At 41.1% G+C, this 18,185-nt stretch overlaps 1 protein-coding gene and 1 pseudogene across 2 annotated transcripts in view; one reads left to right on the plus strand and one right to left on the minus strand.

Moving 5' to 3' along the window:
• Window positions 1-18,185, minus strand: part of Cmklr2 (chemerin chemokine-like receptor 2) — a 58,106-nt gene that overhangs the window by 6,442 nt on the left and 33,479 nt on the right. For both annotated transcript variants that reach the window (XM_041631961.1, XM_041631962.1), the window contains exon 2: window positions 862-1,024. The gene's annotated coding sequence lies outside the window, so the exon portion shown is untranslated. The remainder of the gene's footprint in view (window positions 1-861; window positions 1,025-18,185) is intronic.
• Window positions 1-18,185, plus strand: part of LOC121433360 — a 43,193-nt pseudogene that overhangs the window by 4,585 nt on the left and 20,423 nt on the right.

Here is an 18,185-nt window from a genome sequence, read left to right on the forward strand (position 1 = left end):
TGACAAGGAGTGGGCTTGCTTTGGTCTGGCTGGAAGCAGTAGGAAACATAAAGGAGGTCTTTGAATGCCATGCCCCCGGGTTTGGATTTGATTCCCCTCCAGTGAAAGTGAAAATGTTTTTAGCAGGGAATGGCATACTAAATCCTTGTTTTTGTGAAAATCATCTGGTTAGCAGTTTGGGAGATGAGTTAGAAAAAAAAAATATCTGAATGAAACTAGAGAGACAGTTCTCACACTTGAAATCGGAAAGTGGAAGGGGACTTAGCAAGAGTTAGAACGATGAGGAGGGAGACAGCTTGAAAGATATTAATTCAGGAAGCCAATAGAACCAGGAAGCTGAGCTGAGCTGAGCTGAGCGTGACCTTCACAATAACACTCCTGTTGAGCTGGCACTGAAAAATCTGTCTTGGACAGAGTGCTAGCTAATTTGAGACATTTAAATGTGTTAATCAGCTTTCAAGGCTGTGAGGTTGGGAGAAAAGAAGGAAGGAAGGAAGAAAGAAAAGAAGGAAGGAAGGAAGGAAGGAAGGAAGGAAGAAAAAGGTTTTCTTTTACCTTTAAAATAAAACAACAAACAAACAAAAAACCAAACTAAGTCTAATGGCAATGAAATGATCTGATCTCTGTTCCCTCTGTGTTGAGATCAGGTTCTGCTCATAAAAGGACTTGCAAACTGGTCTTCCTGTCTGTCTCCCAGGCCTTACTTGGACAGTTCGGGATGAGAAGGCAGCACACAGTCAGGAATGTCACCACCTACCTCTGGACCAGCTGTTTCATCGCCCCACCCAGAGATGAGTCCCCTCGCTTGCGCAGTCTTATGACTTTGTTCAGGGTTGGGTCAGGAGTATTTTTCAGGCTTACCTGCTTTGCAAGTGTTAAGGCATTCAGCACAGAGGTTAAACACCAGGCAGTACACTAGGCTCTGGACTGACGACTCACTTTCAAACCTCAGTTCCACTCCTTCCTGCCTGTGAGATGCTGTACAACCGCCTGCTTCTTTGAAGACTCTTTTTACTCTTCTTATCTGAAGCGTAAAGATACAAGAACTAGTTCTAGGACAGCCAGGACCGTAATACAGAAAATCCTATCATGAAAATTCCAAAATAAATAAAGTAGAATGTTGTAATGGGGCTAAAGAGATGACTGTGTGGTTAAAAGCACTTCCTGCAATAACCAAAGGTCCAATATTCCAGCACCAACATCAGGCAGCTTGCAAATGCCTACCTCTAAGAAACCCAGCATTCCCTTCTGGCCTGTATGGGCAACATCACCCTTCCCACACGTGTGTGTACAAACACAGAAACAAAGTCACACAGACTCTTATAGAAGTCCTTGTGATGATCATGTGAAGAAATCCTCAAAAGGCAGTTAGCTCAGCTCTTGACTCATAGCCTGCTCAGTAAAGGCAGATACCCGTCCTTCCATGATTAGAACAGAGCAGCAGGAGCTAGAGGTAAGGGCTAGAGAAAGGCACAGAGTGTAGACAGGGTCTCACTACATACCTGTGTCTGGCCTAGAACACCATATGAAGACCAGAATGGCCTCGACCTCACAGAAATCCACCTGCCTCTGCCTTCTCAGTGCTGGAATTAAAGATGTGTACCACCAAAGCCAGTTACCGTGGAAATTTATTTGATCATATTTTTTTTTCTGCTCCTTATTTTCCTCATGGGGGGCAGGAAGAAGTCAGAGAAGCAAGCCAGCTGGCCTGGGACTTGCTCTGAAGTCCACGTGGGTCTTGAACTTGCAGCAATCTTTCTGGTTTCATGGTTTGAAAACATTGACTTGAGCCAAGCAATGGTGGTGCATGCTTTTAATCTCAGATGGATCCATCTACAGATGGATCTCTAGGTTCGAGGCTAGCCTGGTCTGCATACTGAGTTCCAGGACAGACAAGGGCCACACAGAGAAACCCTGTCTTGAAAAACCTAATTTTTTTAAAAACAATATTTATTTATTCATTATATATACAGTGTTCTGAAGGCCAGAAGAGGGCACCAGATCTTACTACAGATGGTTGTGAGCCATCATGTGGTTGCTGGAATTGAACTCAGAACCTCTGGAACAGCAGGCAGTACTCTTAACCACTAAGCTATCTCTCCAGCCCGAAAAACCTAATTTAAAAAAGAAAAAAAATGACTTGGTATGGAATTTACAAATATTATCTTCCTTCCATTTGAGTTGGAGATTTTGTGTCTATGCCCAAAATGTCGAATTTAGTCTTGAATTTCACAAAGAATGGTAAGAAAATAAACCACTAGATAGTATCTTCTTTCTTTCTTTCTTCTTTTTTTTGTTGTTTGTTTTTTTGTTTTTTTGTTTTTTTCGAGACAGGGTTTCTCTGTGGTTTTGGAGCCTGTCCTGGAACTAGCTCTTGTAGACCAGGCTGGTCTCGAACTCACAGAGATCCACCTGTCTCTGCCTCCCGAGTGCTGGGATTAAAGGCGTGCGCCACCACCGCCCGGCCATCTTCTTTCTTTTTAAAATGGTTTTTTCCCCAGATTTGTCTTGTTTTATTTGTATAAATGGGGTGTGCAAGGGTTAAAACCCAAAGAAGAAGGTGGAAGAGGAGAACAAAAAAGGGAAATTAAAACTTAAAAGAAAAATGCTAAACAGAACTAATTTGTCTTAATCTAACGTCTTAAACTATGACTTGAAATCTACAGATCAAGACAGTGTTTCAAGAAGCCGGGGGCACACAATGGGAGTGTGTCTGTGAGCTACCGTAGCCCTGCTTTTTATTTCACCATCCCTTGGCATGTTTTGATTATCAGACATACACTGTCAGTGATAGCTGCAGTGGCCCAGAGGAAATGCCAGATTTCAGGCAGAGACTGAATTGGCAGCCCCTATATTCTTATTTTAATTTACATCAAGACATTTCCTGTCTTAAAGAAAAGTCGAGGGTGTTCTCTTAGAGAAGGAGGAAGAATAGCGAGGGAATGTGCAGAATAGATTGAGATTGAAGTCACTTAACAGAACAATACTGTTCATCACGCAGGGTGGTAAAAAGTGAACTTGATGAAGCCTGGGGAAAGAGCATGTTTTGGTAGCCATGGCAATTCTCTTCCTCACAGCAGCAGAAGGTGGGGGAAGACGAATGGCAGCAATTTGGACTCTTCCTCTTATTCATACAAGATTACATCTGGACATATTTTTGCTTTTTTTCTCCTACTAAATAAGGGCATACAGGATAAAGCACAAACTGAAGCTCTCGTCTGTTGCTCACAGCCATCCTGTGGTGGTATAGAGACACACCATCTTTAAGAAGTATTAATATTATTCCACTGAGATTCCTTGTTTAAAGACAGATCTTGGGGTTAGGATTTAGTTCAATGGTAGAGCACTTGCACTGGATTTGGTCCTCAGCTCTGAAAAAATAAATAAATAAAAAACCAGCAACAGCAAAAGAGGACAGGTTTTACTAAGCCATTCTCAGCCTGTGGGTTGTGACCCTTTGGGGTGCTGACAGATCCTTTCACAGGAGTTGCCCATCGGATACCCTGCATATCAGATATTTACATTCCGATTCATAACAGTAGCAAGTTACAGCTATGAAGTAGCAATAAAAATAGTTGTACGGTTGTGGTTACCACAACATGAAGAAATGTACAAAGGGTTGCAGCGTTAGGAAGGTGGAGAACCACCGTGCTACGGTAGTCTTAGTAGTTGTTATGTAGCCCAGGCTGATCTTAGACTTCCCATTATCCTTCTGTCTTAGCTTCCCAAGTGTTGGCACCACGCCCAGCAGGGCATTCCTATTATGGCCGATCTGTATTAGGAGAACTTAGTTGGCTTCAAACATTTCACTGGGAAACTGAAGCGGGACAAAAAGAAGGACTCCAGGAATGTGCTGAAATTCTGACTGAACAGAACGGCTGCAACAGAAAGGAGGATTAAGGAATTTGAAGGCAATTTCCCAAAGTTTGAAGATGAGCAGACAGATGTTTCTTTTAAATAATTCTGATCTTGAAATTAGAACAAAATTCTTAGTATAGAGTCCTTTTTCTCTCACACACAGAGAAATATTTTTTCAAAAATTTTTATTTTATTATTATTTTGTTTGCTTGTTTATTTGTTTTTCAAGATAGTGTTTCTCTGTGGAGCCCTGGCTGTCCTGGAACTCATCCTGTAGACCAGTCTGGCCTCGAACTCAGAGATCCACCTGCTCCACCTCTCAAAGTGCTGGGATTAAAGGTCTGTGCCACCCCTGACAGGCTTCAAAAGGGTTTTAAAGAATCTTTTTTTTTTTTTGGTTTTTTCGAGACAGGGTTTCTCTGTGGTTTTGGAGCCTGTCCTGGAACTAGCTCTTGTAGACCAGGCTGGTCTTGAGCTCACAGAGATCCGCCTGCCTCTGCCTCCGAGTGCTGGGATTAAAGGCGTGCGCCACCACTGCCTGGCTGGTTTTAAAGAATCTTGGGGGAATGATAGCTCAGTAAGTAAAGGCACTTGCCACCACATCTGACAACCTGAGTTCAATCCCCACGACTGACACAGTAGGAGAACTAACTATTGTAAGTAAGCTGTAGCATGAGTGTACACACACACACACACACACACACACACACACACACACATACACACACGTACACACACACATACACACACATACACACACACATCTACCTACGTCAATCAATAAACAATAAAATTATTTTTTAAATTGGCAAACTAGGATGATTTGAGTTTTTAGGGGCAAGAAGTCTGCTCAAAATTGAAACTGTTAAGAGCCTACTAACCGACAAAACAAAAAGAAGGCACCACATTGCTGGGCGGTGGTGGTTCACACCTTTAATCTCTAACACTCGGGAGGCAGAGACAGAAAGATCTCTGTGAATTGGGGGCCAGCCTGGTCTACAGAGTGAGTTCCAGGACAGGCTCCAAAGCTACAGAGAAACCCTGTCTTGAAAAAAGAACCAACCAACCAAACAACCAACCAACCAACCAACCAAACAAACAAACAGGACACTGCATTGACAGAACTCCTCACAAGTTCAGACAGCTCAGGGCTACTGACCTGGCACATTGCACAAGGCCCTAATATATGCACTAAAGGAGCTCTGACTATTTCTTTTTTCTGTGATAAGAAATGCCAGTTATGAGCTTTTCCTCCTCGTTACAGAATAGAAAATTGAAGACTGGAAAATTAAAGGATTTGCAGGGAACAGAGAGCTGGTAAGTTGCCATGGCCACAATTGGCATCCAAATTGAAGACTGCCTTTCTCTTACCCTCTAGGCATCTGGGTTTACAAGTGTTTGCCACACACTCAGTACATCCATTACTGAGGCTCCAACCTAGGGTTTGGTATGTGCCAGGCAAGCACTCTGCCAACTGCATTATTTCTCTGGCACTCTTAGCTTTCTTTCCTAGCTAACTGAAAAACAGCGACAGGTGAGCTTGAAGACCAGTGCATTCACTGACGCTTTTGATATTGTTTTAGTAAAAGGTGAATCATGAGGAGTTCGTAAGTCTATTTTATGGAAGCTTCCATAAACAAGCAATTTTCAAAAAGACCTCTTTGGTGTTATAAATACTTTAGAACTGCACATCTGTCTATCTTAAAGAAAGAATCTTGTACTGTTGTTTGTTTGTAGAGAGGCCCAGACTGGCCCCCAACTCTTTTCCCAGCTTAGCCTCCCTAGTGCTGGGATTCTGAACCCCGCATCCAGGGCCAGAAAGGCTTCGGTTTACAATCCTTCTTTTATCTTCACGTCTTTTTTTTGCCTTTGCCTAACAATATTCTCACCACGTTAAACTCACCCGTTGTCAGCCCTTCTTTCCCACCTGTCTCAATACACCCATTGTATTTTTTTAACAGATTAAAACCTTTTTAATACCAAAATTTGAATAACAATTCCCTGTTTTTCTGAACTGAATTTTGTAGTTATGAAGTTTTCGATTTGTCTTTTTAAACAGGGAAAACTTTCTGGAAGTTGAAAAAGTTTGGCCCAATTGTGATAAAATAGTGTGCAATTATTGCTTTTCATCTTAAGAAATTATGCTGATGGTGTTATTATCTCCTAAAATTGAGTTCTACTTGGTCATTTTGTTAGGAGCAAATTCTTTTTTGTTTGTTTGTTTGTTTTTTGTTTTGTTTTTTGAGACTGGGTCTCTGTAGCTTTGGGGCCTGTCTTGGAACTAGCTCTTCACAACTGGCCTTGAACTCACAAAGATCCGACTGCCTCTGCTGGGATTAAAGGAGTGCACCACCACCAGCCTGGCAGGACTAAATTCTTATTTACTAGAAAACACTAGTACTTGTTTTTTGTTTTGCTTGGTTTTTGGATTATTTAGCTTCCATAATGAACCACTGATAATAAACACGGGGTAAAAATACTCTGAAAAATTGTCTCCAACTAATTTTTTTGTTTTTTGCTTTTATTTTTCAAGACAGAGTTTCTCTTGCTAGCCCTGGCTGTCAAAGTGGAACTCACTTTGCAGACCAGGATGGCCTCTACTCAAGGGATTTATTTACTTCTGCCATTGTTTTCCAGAGTGCTTGGCTTAAAAGCATGTGCAGCCACTGCTCTGTGGGGTTTGTTTTTGTTTGTTTTTCTGTAGAAATACAACAAAGGGATAGAAACTAGACACAAAACAAGAGATTCACAGAAATCAAACAAGATCTTGCCAAATAAAAACACCCTCACACCTTTATCTCAACTATAATAAAAAAATCTGAAATCAGATCAGCTAGGGGGCTCAGTGAGGATCATGCCAAGAATCCGGATCCCTGGAACTCCGATGGTGGAAGGAGAGAAGGGGCCACTGCAAGCTCCACACAATCACAGTTAGTGGCGTACCAAACTAGAAGGTAACGTTTTTAAATAATGAATCCGAAACCGCTGGTGTTTCTGTTTCGTTTAAGCATAGAAAAATCAGGTTGCCCTTTTTTGTCCTCCAAAAATTATTTTGTTCAAATATTTCAGGTTGTGTAACCATTTCATCCTCTGGGATTTCTTCGGAGTTGAAGATATGCAGTACCACCCGAATGAGTCACGCTTCATAAAATGTAACATCTGTGAGAGAGTGGTATAAACATGACAGTGCCCAAACAGCTGTGGAACCACGGAGGAAACAGAATCTCCCCTTGCAGCTAGTTCTCCAGAGTTCTGATTGTAGAGGATGAGCATGCGTTTGTGCGTACGGCCCACATACCTTTTCCTTTCTCTTTTTTATCACGAAAGGGAGGGCCAGTGATGATAGAGCTCGGCTGATAGAAGGCTGTTTTAGCACACAGTACAGTAGCATGATGCTTTGAAAACCCACCCAGGATCGCAGAGAGGCTTGCTGCATGTCACTTATGTGTGGTATCTGCTCATTTCGGTGTGAGGGCCCTTGGCTCACTAACAAAAATCACTGAGGTTTGAAGGCACTCAACCTGGCAGAATATCCCACCCCGCTCCCATCTTGGCTATGTGTAAGTCCTTCCACACAGTGGTCTCTCTCTCTGTCTCTCTCTCTCTCTCTGTCTCTCTCTCTGTCTCTCTCTCTGTCTCTCTCTCTCTCTCTCTCTCTCTCTCTCTCTCTCACACACACACACACACACACACACACACACACACACGGGGGGGGGCACAGGCCCTCCCCCCAAGGACCTCCAACTACCAGGTTCCATCCCATAGAACAGTCTAACTCCCCTAACTGCTGGACACTGCCCCCACCCTACAGAGCCCTACAATCTCTACCCTGGGAAGCTTTACCCTGAAGTTCCACCCCACTGCTCAAGACACTCTATATAAGCCCTGTATCTTGTTCAATGTTCTGCTGTTTCTCTCCCAAGCAGAGACAACCACCCTCCTGGCTTTTCCCCCCCTCTCAATCCATCTCTTGCGTGAAGTTTGCTGTGCAGTGTGTGACTTTATGGTATTCCTTGGCTCCCAAACACCAGGATACCTTTCCGTCTGAGCTGCAATGCTTACATTTGGTGCAAAACCTGGGAAGGGCCCTCCTAGTGCGTGGGTGTCCCCCAGGGCCTAAGCTGCGTTGGGACCCTATCCTTCCTCTCTAGTCCATCTCTAGACTCTCCTGGATCACCAACTGCTCATCCACCAGGAGCAATTAGATCAGTTTCCTCTTTGCTCAGTGTAAATGTTTCCCTGAGCTGGAGGAAGGGACTGTTGAGCACCCGGCACCCTCTGGTACTCTTGGAGGTTGAGGTAACCCCCAACTATGGTCTTTAAGGGTACAGTTGTCCCCCGCCCCGTTCACTTGACCCCATCCCCCCAACCTTGGAGCTGCAATCCGGCTCTTTTGTCAGGCCCAGCCAGGTTATTGTGTCCCTTCTGCCCTCTTCTTCCTTCAGGGCTGCCCATACTAGGGCAGAGCCCAGCAGAACACTTTCCCTGGGTAAGCTCTCCCCTGCTCTGGCAGAGCGGACACACTTGCACTAGGGAAACCTTTTCCAGGGCAGAGCAGTTACACATCCCGAAGCTCCTCTAGTCCTCGTGGCTTTTGTGGCTCCATTCTCCAGCTCCCCCTAGAGTGAGGTTTTCATCCTTGCCTTCTCACCCTTACAAAAAGCCCTGGTCCCAGGCACTGAGTCTCTGACTTAGCCGGGCTTTGACTGTTGTGGCGACTCACTGACTGACCTGGTCCTCCTTCAGTCCGGCCTGAGTCTTGAGGATGCCCACTGCAGGCTGCATTGACATTTTCCTTCTCTCTTATCCATGGCAACGTGTCTTCCATACTCTCCTCTCTCACTGTCCCTTGGTAGCCTCTTAGAAAACCTCCAGTCTCTCCACCTGATGCTTGACCTGAAGGGTCCTAAACTTACTAACTTTTGCAATCGGATTTGGCTTCAATATCCCATAGATAATCAACCCAAGGGCAGCCTAGTGGCATCCTAGAACCTGATATTATTTGGGACCTTTACAGATGTGAACAATCGGGGAAATGGAAAGAGATTCCCCATTCCCTATTTCTCTTTTCTTTGCTCCAAGCCCTGTTTATTTTTGTCTAGTCTATCCCACACACCATTGTGTAAATGCCTGTCTTTTTAATTTTATTTTTTTATTGATATTTATTAAGCTCTACATTTTTCTCTACTCCCTTCCCTGCCTCTATCCTGCCTTCTTCAATCCTCCCTCAAGGTCCCCATGCTCCCACTTTACTCAGGAGATCTTGTCTTTTTCTACTTTCTATTTCCCATGTAGATTAAATCTATGTAAGTCTCTCTTAGTGTCCTCATTATTGTCTAAGTTCTCTGGGATTGTGGTTTGTAGGCTGGCTTTCTTTGCTTTATGTTTAAAAACCACTTATGAGTAAGTACATGTAATAATTGTTTTTCTGTGTCTGAGTTACCTCACTCAAAATAATGTTTTCTAGCTCCCTCCATTTTCCTGCAAAATTCAAGCTGTCGTTACTTTTTTCTGCTGTGTAGTACTCCATTATGTAAATGTACCACATTTTCCTTATCCATTCTTTTATTGAGGGGCATTTAGGTTGTTTCCAGGTTCTGGCTATGACAAACAATGCTGCTATGAACATAGTTGAGCACATGTCCTTGTGGTATGATTGAGCATCCTTTGGGGATACATCCAAAAGTGGTATTGCTGAGTCTAGAGGTAGGTTGTTTCCTAATTTTCTGAGAAATACTCATATACAAAGGGACCTTACTAGTTTGCACTCACACCCAGCCATGGAGGAGAGTTCCCTTTACCCCACATCCTTTCTAGCCTAAGTTGTCATCAGTGTTTTTGATCTTAACCATTCTTACAGGTATACGATGAAATCTCAAAGCTGTTTTGATTTGCATTCCTCTGATGACTAAGGATGTTGAGCATTTCCTTAAGTGCCTTTCAGCCATTTTAGGTTCCTTTGTTGAGAGTTCTCTGTTTAGGTCTGTACCCATTTTTTATTGGATTTATTTGTTCTTTTGATGATCAATTTCTTAGTTCTTTGTATATTTTGGAGATCAGATCTCTGTCTGATGTGGGGTTAGTGAAGATCAAACTTATAGTCACATTAGGTATGTTTTTAAGGTCAAACAAAGACATATTTTAGATAGATAGAGCATCTTCAACCACTTCAGAGAGGTACAGAATGTGGTATTTAAGATGTTTTAATAATGTAGGTTCTTCTTTTTTATGACAATGAGACATGTCTGCTCCTGGCAACACCAATCTACTTCAGAGAAGATAATGGGCATCAAAGAAATTCCACATGGTGTTTACTTTCTTTGTGGCAAAAGTAAGCCACTGGGCAAGAAAATGTCCCTGCCTTGACTGCTGACAGTATACTGCCCTAATTAAACAAGCAGGACACAAAATATCCTGCTTCACAGAAAAGTCTGTCAGATATGCTAGGCCTGTAGCCTGAAGATGGATGCCCTAATATTGCAGAGGAACTTTGGGTGACTGTCCAGGCAGCCAGTTGTTTCTATCAATATTCACATTTTTTTTGGAAGTCGCTTGCTCATACTTCCTGCTTACTCTGTTAATGTTTTTTCTCCTTGAGCAAATTGAAGATTAGATAGTTATAGTTTTCCTTGTTTACTTGATGCAGAAAACAAGTCATAATAGAAAGTAAATTAGGTATAAGACTTTATACTTACCAAGATAGGATATTCTTATAATGCAAAAAAAAAAAAAAAAACCCAATGCATAAGCTTTAGGGAACTGACCCCTAAATTTGTGAAGTCTGTACTATTTCTGGGTGCACAAAGTCAGAAAACATGTGACTACCAGGCCTGGTTCCAGAAGCTACACGGAGTAATTTATTACTGTAATTTTCTATTTTCTTCTCCTATAATTTACCAACTGTTTTCATTTTCTGCATCTTGGTTGTTATAAACTCAGAGCCTGGGACAAGCTAGGTCTGTTCTGCTACTGAGCTAAATTCTCAGTGCTAGTACTTGGCTTTTGTTGTTTGTTTTAGGTTATGGAGTACATGTAATACCTCCATAGAAAACATCATATACCCCATTTGTGCTTGGTGTCCTCCAGAGGTGTCCAATACCCTGAAACGGGATTAACAGATTTCTGTGAGCTAACTTGTAGTGCAAAGAATAGGTTAAGATCCTTTTCCAGTGCTGATAGCCAGCTGAGCCATCTGTCCAGACCCACCTCTTGGGTTCTTGAGAAATGTTCTCACTGAGTAACAAACCCTGGTCTCAGGTTCCTCTGCCTCAGGCCTCAGTCTATTAAGCCCTGGGGTTACAAATATGTTGCCACCATACTTAGTATTCAGGGTTTGCTGTAGGAATTTCATAAGATAGGCTATTTAGATATTAAGGGTCTGGCTCATAGAACTCCGTAAATGTGAGTGTTCTTATGACCCTAATAATCAATCCCTTTATTAGGGTTTATAATGATTCTCATAATTTAAATATGACTACAGAAATAAAGCATGTTTTTTTTTAATTTGTAGGTAATTTAATGATTAATAGCTCAGCTCAGAGAGCTTATTTGAGGATATTATTATGTGTTATTATTATGTGCTTTAGACTTAGTCTATACTGTGAAAGCATCAGCTGAAAGAAACCATTGTAAAGAACAAGATAATGGTATCCCTGCTATTCCAGCATGGTTACATTGTGTTCAAGTTTTTTTTTTATTTTTTTGTAAAAAGAGGGCTTTCTGATCCTCTGACAGATAATGCTCTGTTTGTTTTGTGTCAGAGAATTCAATAGATGTGTTCATTTCTTGTGATGAATATCAGTACAACAGACCTGAGTTTCTTTGTATGGCCCCGTTGATGAGACAGAAACCACCTGGCTTGAAACTGAAAAATTATCTGCCTCCGAGAGAAAAATGATGTCCAGGCCCTCTCTTAAGTTTGATGAATATATTATATACTGATTGTCTGAGAAAAAAATGTAAAAGGGAGAAAAGGGCTATTCTGTAGAAAATTACTGCCTATTTGAGCAAATTCTACTGAGAATAGGTAGAAACAATTTTTTTTTAAATTAAGCTTTTTTGAAAGCGTGAAGCAAATGAATATTCTTCTATATATTCTAACAAAAGCTTGAAATGGCCTACACACATGATTGTTTTTCTTCCACCCTGTTTTGAAATATATTAATTTATGAGAAAAATCTAAAAAGTATTACTTTTCTTGTATTTTACTTTGTTGTTCAAGTCCAGACTGGCCTGGAACCCATTCTTTAACCAAGACTGGCATTTAAAGCCATCATCTTTTAGTCTCTACCTCCCAAGTATTAGTTTTGCAGGTATGCACCTCCATATTTTGCTGAACACTACCTTTATGTGGCATAAAACAATTTTAAGTGCCCCCTTCTCTGTCTCTTTCTCTCCTCTCTCTCTCTCTCTCTCTCTCTCTCTCTCTCTCCCTCTCTCTCTGTCCCCCCCTTCACCCTCCCTCCTCCATAACTCCCTGAATAAACATTCAACCTCAAATAAAATAAAATAAAATAAAATAAAATAAAAACAATTTTAAGTGTTCCCTGAAATTCTCTCTTCGGTCATTAGCTCAGCAAAACAAAGGCAGTGGAGCAAGAAGGCCAGATTTGTAAGTGACAACTTCACTGATGGTATGACCCTTTAATACAGTTCTTCATGCTGTGGTGACCCCAACTCTGGAGATGGATAGAGAAGCATGTTCAGTTCTATGACCTTCAGAAATATGTGTTTTCCAGTGGTCAGAGAGGGAAGGGCCTCAGTCTGAACACTACTGTGCTAAAGCCTTGTCCCTCTCAACAAGGAACAAAGAACTGTGATTTATGGTCTTCATTTTTTTAAAATTTAAATTGTGTGTGTAGTATTTTAAGTAAAATGCTGCAGGTTCCCCGAGTTGGGGCAGGCAGCGGTCAGTGGATCCCGAGACCATGGCAGGCCATGAAGGCAGCTGGGTCCCAAGCAGGAAGCCACATGGCGGGTGAGAGACTAAGACAGACAGGCAACTCATGCAGAGTGAAGTTGGATATTTATTTAGTGGTTTATGCAAGGAAAGGGGAGAAAGGGGGAAGAGCAGAGAGAGAGAGAGAGAAACAGAGGGGGGAAAAGGGAGAAGTGGGGAGAAGGGAGAGACAGAAGCTGCTTCTGAGAGAGAGAGAGAGAGAGAGAGAGAGAGAGAGAGACTGACTCAGCCTGGAAGCTGAAGATCAGCTTGCTTCAGTTTCCTCAGTGAATGGGGAAGGAACTGTGGGTGGTCTGTCTCTTAAAGGAACAGGACAGACCATTCCAGTGTGTGTGTGCTTCGATGTGTGTCTCTGAACATGTACAGAAGTCAGACATCTTAGCAACTTTAGGTAGGTTCCATGGATCAAACTCAGGTTGCCAGGCCTGCACAATTTTACTAGCCCCAAGATCTACATAAGGTCCTTTCATGATCTAAAATCATCCCAGATTCTTGGCTAAATAAAAATAAAAAACTACAAATGTGGATTTGTGTGTGTGATTGGTGGCAATAACGAGTATCATTCCAAAGAACGATTCTTTTTATTTTCAATACAACTAATGAAATGAAAGTCACTTTGGAACCAGACTGGTTAAGGGGACCTATAATCCTAGCTGAGTAAGGAGAATCACAAGTTCAAAGCCAGCCTGAGCTTCAGACTGAGTTCAAAGCTAATATTCATCTTACAAACATAAGTCCCTAGATTCAATCCTCAGGCCTGGAACAAATACAAAACCTTATGAAACACAATGATAATCTGAAAATCTGAAATACAATTGGGTAAAATAAATAAGTTTTATAAACACAACATCATACATAAGTCAATGACACAATCTACTTGCCCAAGTGTTGGGGGCCAGCCTCAACAAAAATACCTTTCTCCAGAGTAGAGACATGGGAATTTAGAAATATAGTAAAGAATACGAAGACGCAAACAAAAATAATAAATGCAGAAACATATAGGATAGTATCAGGAGGGAATTTTTCAGTGAGTAGTGAAAATTCGCCATGTTTAATATTCAACTGGTTAATATACCCCTGACCTCAGAAGGTAGGACTAAAACAAAAGACTGCATTAACATACACATTGAAAGCCACAGGCCACTTTCAGCACTCATTCCTTAGACTCACACCCTGGATAAAACACTCGGTAGACAAACCACTCCCTGGGTGGAATCCCAAGTGTCCAGAAAGGGAACTGGGACTTAGTTGGATCCTTAGGCTTTTTTTTAGGTAGAAACCAACCACTGCCCTATTTCAGGAGCACAAGGTCCAGCACACAGGGAGACCCTGCCTCAAATGACAAAAACATATCAAATTCCCTTGTGTTTAGGATGTTTTGTTGTTGTTACTGCTTATTTTTGTTGCATTTAATTCAGGAAAAAATATAGCCCACAGTGGCCTCTAACTTGCTAAGTAGCTGCAGGTGGTCTTGGATTCATCCTGCTCCTGCTCCACCATATCAAGCAGTGAGATGATAGGAGTGTTATCAACAGGGTTTCACTAGACAGCCCTGGACGTCCTGGAATTTGTTCAGTTTGCCTTGAATTCACAGCAAACCTTCCACCTTAGTCTCCCAAAAGATGGGATTATAGAAATGAGGTACCATATCAGACTATGGTTATACTATTAAATATATTTGACTATAACCTATGGAGAAATAAAGCAAATGTTATTATTTCATATAAATATATCCTATAATTCTTTTTTTATTTTATTGATATTTATTGAGCTCTACATTTTTCTCTACTTCCTTCCCTGCCTTTCCCCTCCTCCCTTCAATCTTCCTCCAAGGTCCCCATGCTCCCAATTTACTCAGGAGATCTTGTCATTTTCTACTTTCTACTTCCCATGAAGATTAGATCTATGTAAATCTCTCTTAGTGTCTTCATTGTTGTCTAAGTTCTCTGGGATTGTGGTTTGTAGGCTGGCTTTCTTTGCTTTATGTTTAAAAACCACCTATGAGTGAGTACATGTGATAATTGTCTTTCTGTGTCTGGGTTACCTCACTCAAAATAATGTTTTCTAGCTCCATCTATTTTTCCTGCAAAATTCAAGCTATCGTTATTGTTTTCTGCTGTGTAGTACTCCATTGGGTAAATGTACCACATTTTCCTTATCCATTCTTTTATTGAGGGGCATTTAGGTTGTTTCCAGGTTCTGGCTATGACAAACTAGCCTATAATTCTTAAAGCGATTAGTCCATGTTTTATGTTGAGGCATAAGAAACTTTTATTCCATTAGGCCAGACATAGGCTGTTTTTCACACCACTCTTTCTTGACATCTAGAAAATATAAACCATGTCGTTTCTTTGCTGGGGAAATTCCTTCAGCCAATGGCCTTTGAGATGCTGGACCAGTTTGGGCATGGCCTTGGGTACTAAAAACATGCCCGTGGGCTCTCTCTCTCTCTCTCTCTCTGGGCTGCTGGATTCAGTTCCTGTTCCCTGCTTATGCAGGGAGGACTGTGATCTGTGAGTCTACCCCTAAATAAAGAACTCTTTGTTATACTAAAGTCTGAGCTAGTGTGGTACTACTTTATAACATCCATCTACATATAGTGCCCGTGTGAATCCCGAATCAGTTCCTACAAGGACCAACCCAAAAGGTCCACGCACTCTCCCCCCTACGCTGCCCCACTCCCTAGCCTGACATCCTGGGCACACTTTTTGCCCACGGCATGCCACTGTAGCCTCTCCGACAGGCACCCAGACCAGGCGACTTGCCTGCCCCCACACACTTTTCTCCCACCATGATCCCCAAGGCACATGTCCAATGGCCACACTCAGGCCCCATTCATGGAAAGCTTTGGGTTCCTTGATATTCTGGCCAATTCAATCCTCTGTATACAAATGTGCTACTCTTAATTAATTAATTAAGTACCAGGTAATTCAGGTACTGGAATTTGCCTTGCCACTGCCAGTCATGCACACCCACAGCTGGCCAATAAAGATTATTACACCTACAACAATTTACCAAAGACCCATAACAAGGTACGTTCATTTACATAAATAAACCAGTAAATTTGAAAGTTATATAATGGCAGAAAATACCACAATCCAGAAATTTAATAACCTTTTTGCTTATTATATGGATGGTATTCTGCAAGACTTATATGGTTTTTCTGATACATCTATTTATTTGATATTGGGACTTTGCTTTGTTTTTAATTTTATATAGTATATCATCATATATATAATATAACTTTAAGAAAATGGTTTGATAACAGAGCCAAGAATGAGGCACTTTTAGAAATGACACAGTCTTTACAGACTAATAATGAACAGCTAGCTGACAGGATTAATATCATTGAAAATAAAAAAGATAGCTGAAAAAATTAATATCATTAAAAAGATAACATAATTTGACAGATGAAATTCAATCCATCTCAAAGGGTTCTGAGAAGTTATCTGAAACAATTCATACTGCTGAACCTGACAATGAAAATCTGTAAAAAAAAAAAGTTATGATAGGTTAGCAGATAGAGTATCTTTCCAGGAAGGCAACCTGCACACCATCCAAATAATATCCAAGGATGAGAAGTTATCCTTAATGGAAAAATTTCAAACTTTCGAATCATATGTACAGAATAAGGACCGGAGATTAAGTGAATCAATGAAATCATTAGAAATATATATAGATGCCCATCAAAATCCCAGCAAAATTCTTCAAAGACCTCGAAAAAACAGTACTCAATTTCATTTGGAAAAGCAAAAAACCCAGGATAGCCAAAACAATCCCTGGCAATAAAAGAACTTCTGGAGGCATCACAATCCCTGACTTCAAACTCCATTACAGAGCTACAGTAGTGAAAACAGCCTGGTACTGGCATACGAACAGACAGGAGGACCAATGGAACCGAATAAAAGACCCGGATATCAATCCACACATCTATGAACACCTGATATTTGATAAAGAAGCAAAAAATACCAAATGAAAAAAAGAAAGCATATTTAACAAGTGGTGCTGGCATAACTGAATATCAACATGTAGAAGAATGAAAATAGACCCATATCTATCATATCTATCACCATGCACAAAACTCAAGTCTAAATGGATCAAAGACCTCAACATAAAACACTGAACCTTTTAGAAGAGAAAGTGGGAAGTACACGTGAATGCATTGGCACAGGGAACCACTTCCTAAATATAACCCCAGCAACACAGACACTGAGAGAAACAATTAATAAATGGGACCTCCTGAAACTGAAAAGCTTCTGTAAAGCAAAGGGCATGGTCAACAAGACAAAATGACAGCCTACAGAACGGGAAAAGATCTTCACTAACCCCACATCAGACAGAGGTCTGATCTCCAAAATATGAGAAGAACTCAAGAAATTGAACACCAAAAGATCACATAATCCAATTTAAAAATAAATGGAGTACAGACCTAAACAGAGAACTCCCAACAGAGGAATCTAAAACGCTGAAAGACACTTCAGGAAATGTTCAACATCATTAGTCATCAGAGAAATGCGAATCAAAACAACTCTGAGATTCCATCTAATGCCTGTAAGAATGGCCAAGATCAAAAACATTGATGACAACTTATGCTGGAGAGGTTGTGGGGAAAGGGTACACTTTTGCATTGCTCGTGGGAATGCAAGCTGGTAAAGCACTTTTGGATGTCAGTGTGGCAATTTCTCAGAAAATTAGGAAACAACATTCCTTAAGACCCAGTAATACCACTTTTGGGTATATATCCAAAGGATGCTCAATCATGCCACAAGGACATGTGCTCATCTATGTTCATAGCAGCATTGTCTTTCATCGCCAGAACCTGGAAACAACCTAATGCCCCTCAACCGAAGAATGGCTAAGGAAAATGTGGTACATTTACACAATGGAGTACTACACAGCAGAAAAAAAAATGACATCTTGAATTTTGCAGGAAAATGGATGGAGCTAGAAATCATTATTTTGAGTGAGGTAACCAGACACAGAAAGACAATTAATCACATGTACTCACTCATAGGTGGTTTTTAAACATAAAGCAATGAAAGCCACAGCCTACAAGCCACAATCCCAGAGAACTTAGACAACAATGAGGACACTAAGAGAGACTTACATAGATGTAATCTACATGGGAAGTAGAAAGTAGAAAAAGACAAGATCTCCTGAGTAAATTGGGAGCATGGGGACCTTGAGAGAGGATTGAAAGGGGAGGGGAGAGGCAGGGAAGGGAGTAGAGAAAAATGTAGAGCTCAATAACTATCATGAAAAAAGAAATATTTATAGGTTAAGAGATTCACGCTTTACAAAAGACAGTGTTAAAAAAATTAAAAAATACAGTGCCTGTTGTAAAAAAAATCATACTATACTGGATGAT

This window comes from Microtus oregoni, unplaced genomic scaffold, assembly GCF_018167655.1.
Source record: "Microtus oregoni isolate MIOR12 unplaced genomic scaffold, Mior012 000038F_ref0000394, whole genome shotgun sequence".
NCBI classification, from domain to species: Eukaryota; Metazoa; Chordata; class Mammalia; order Rodentia; family Cricetidae; genus Microtus; species Microtus oregoni.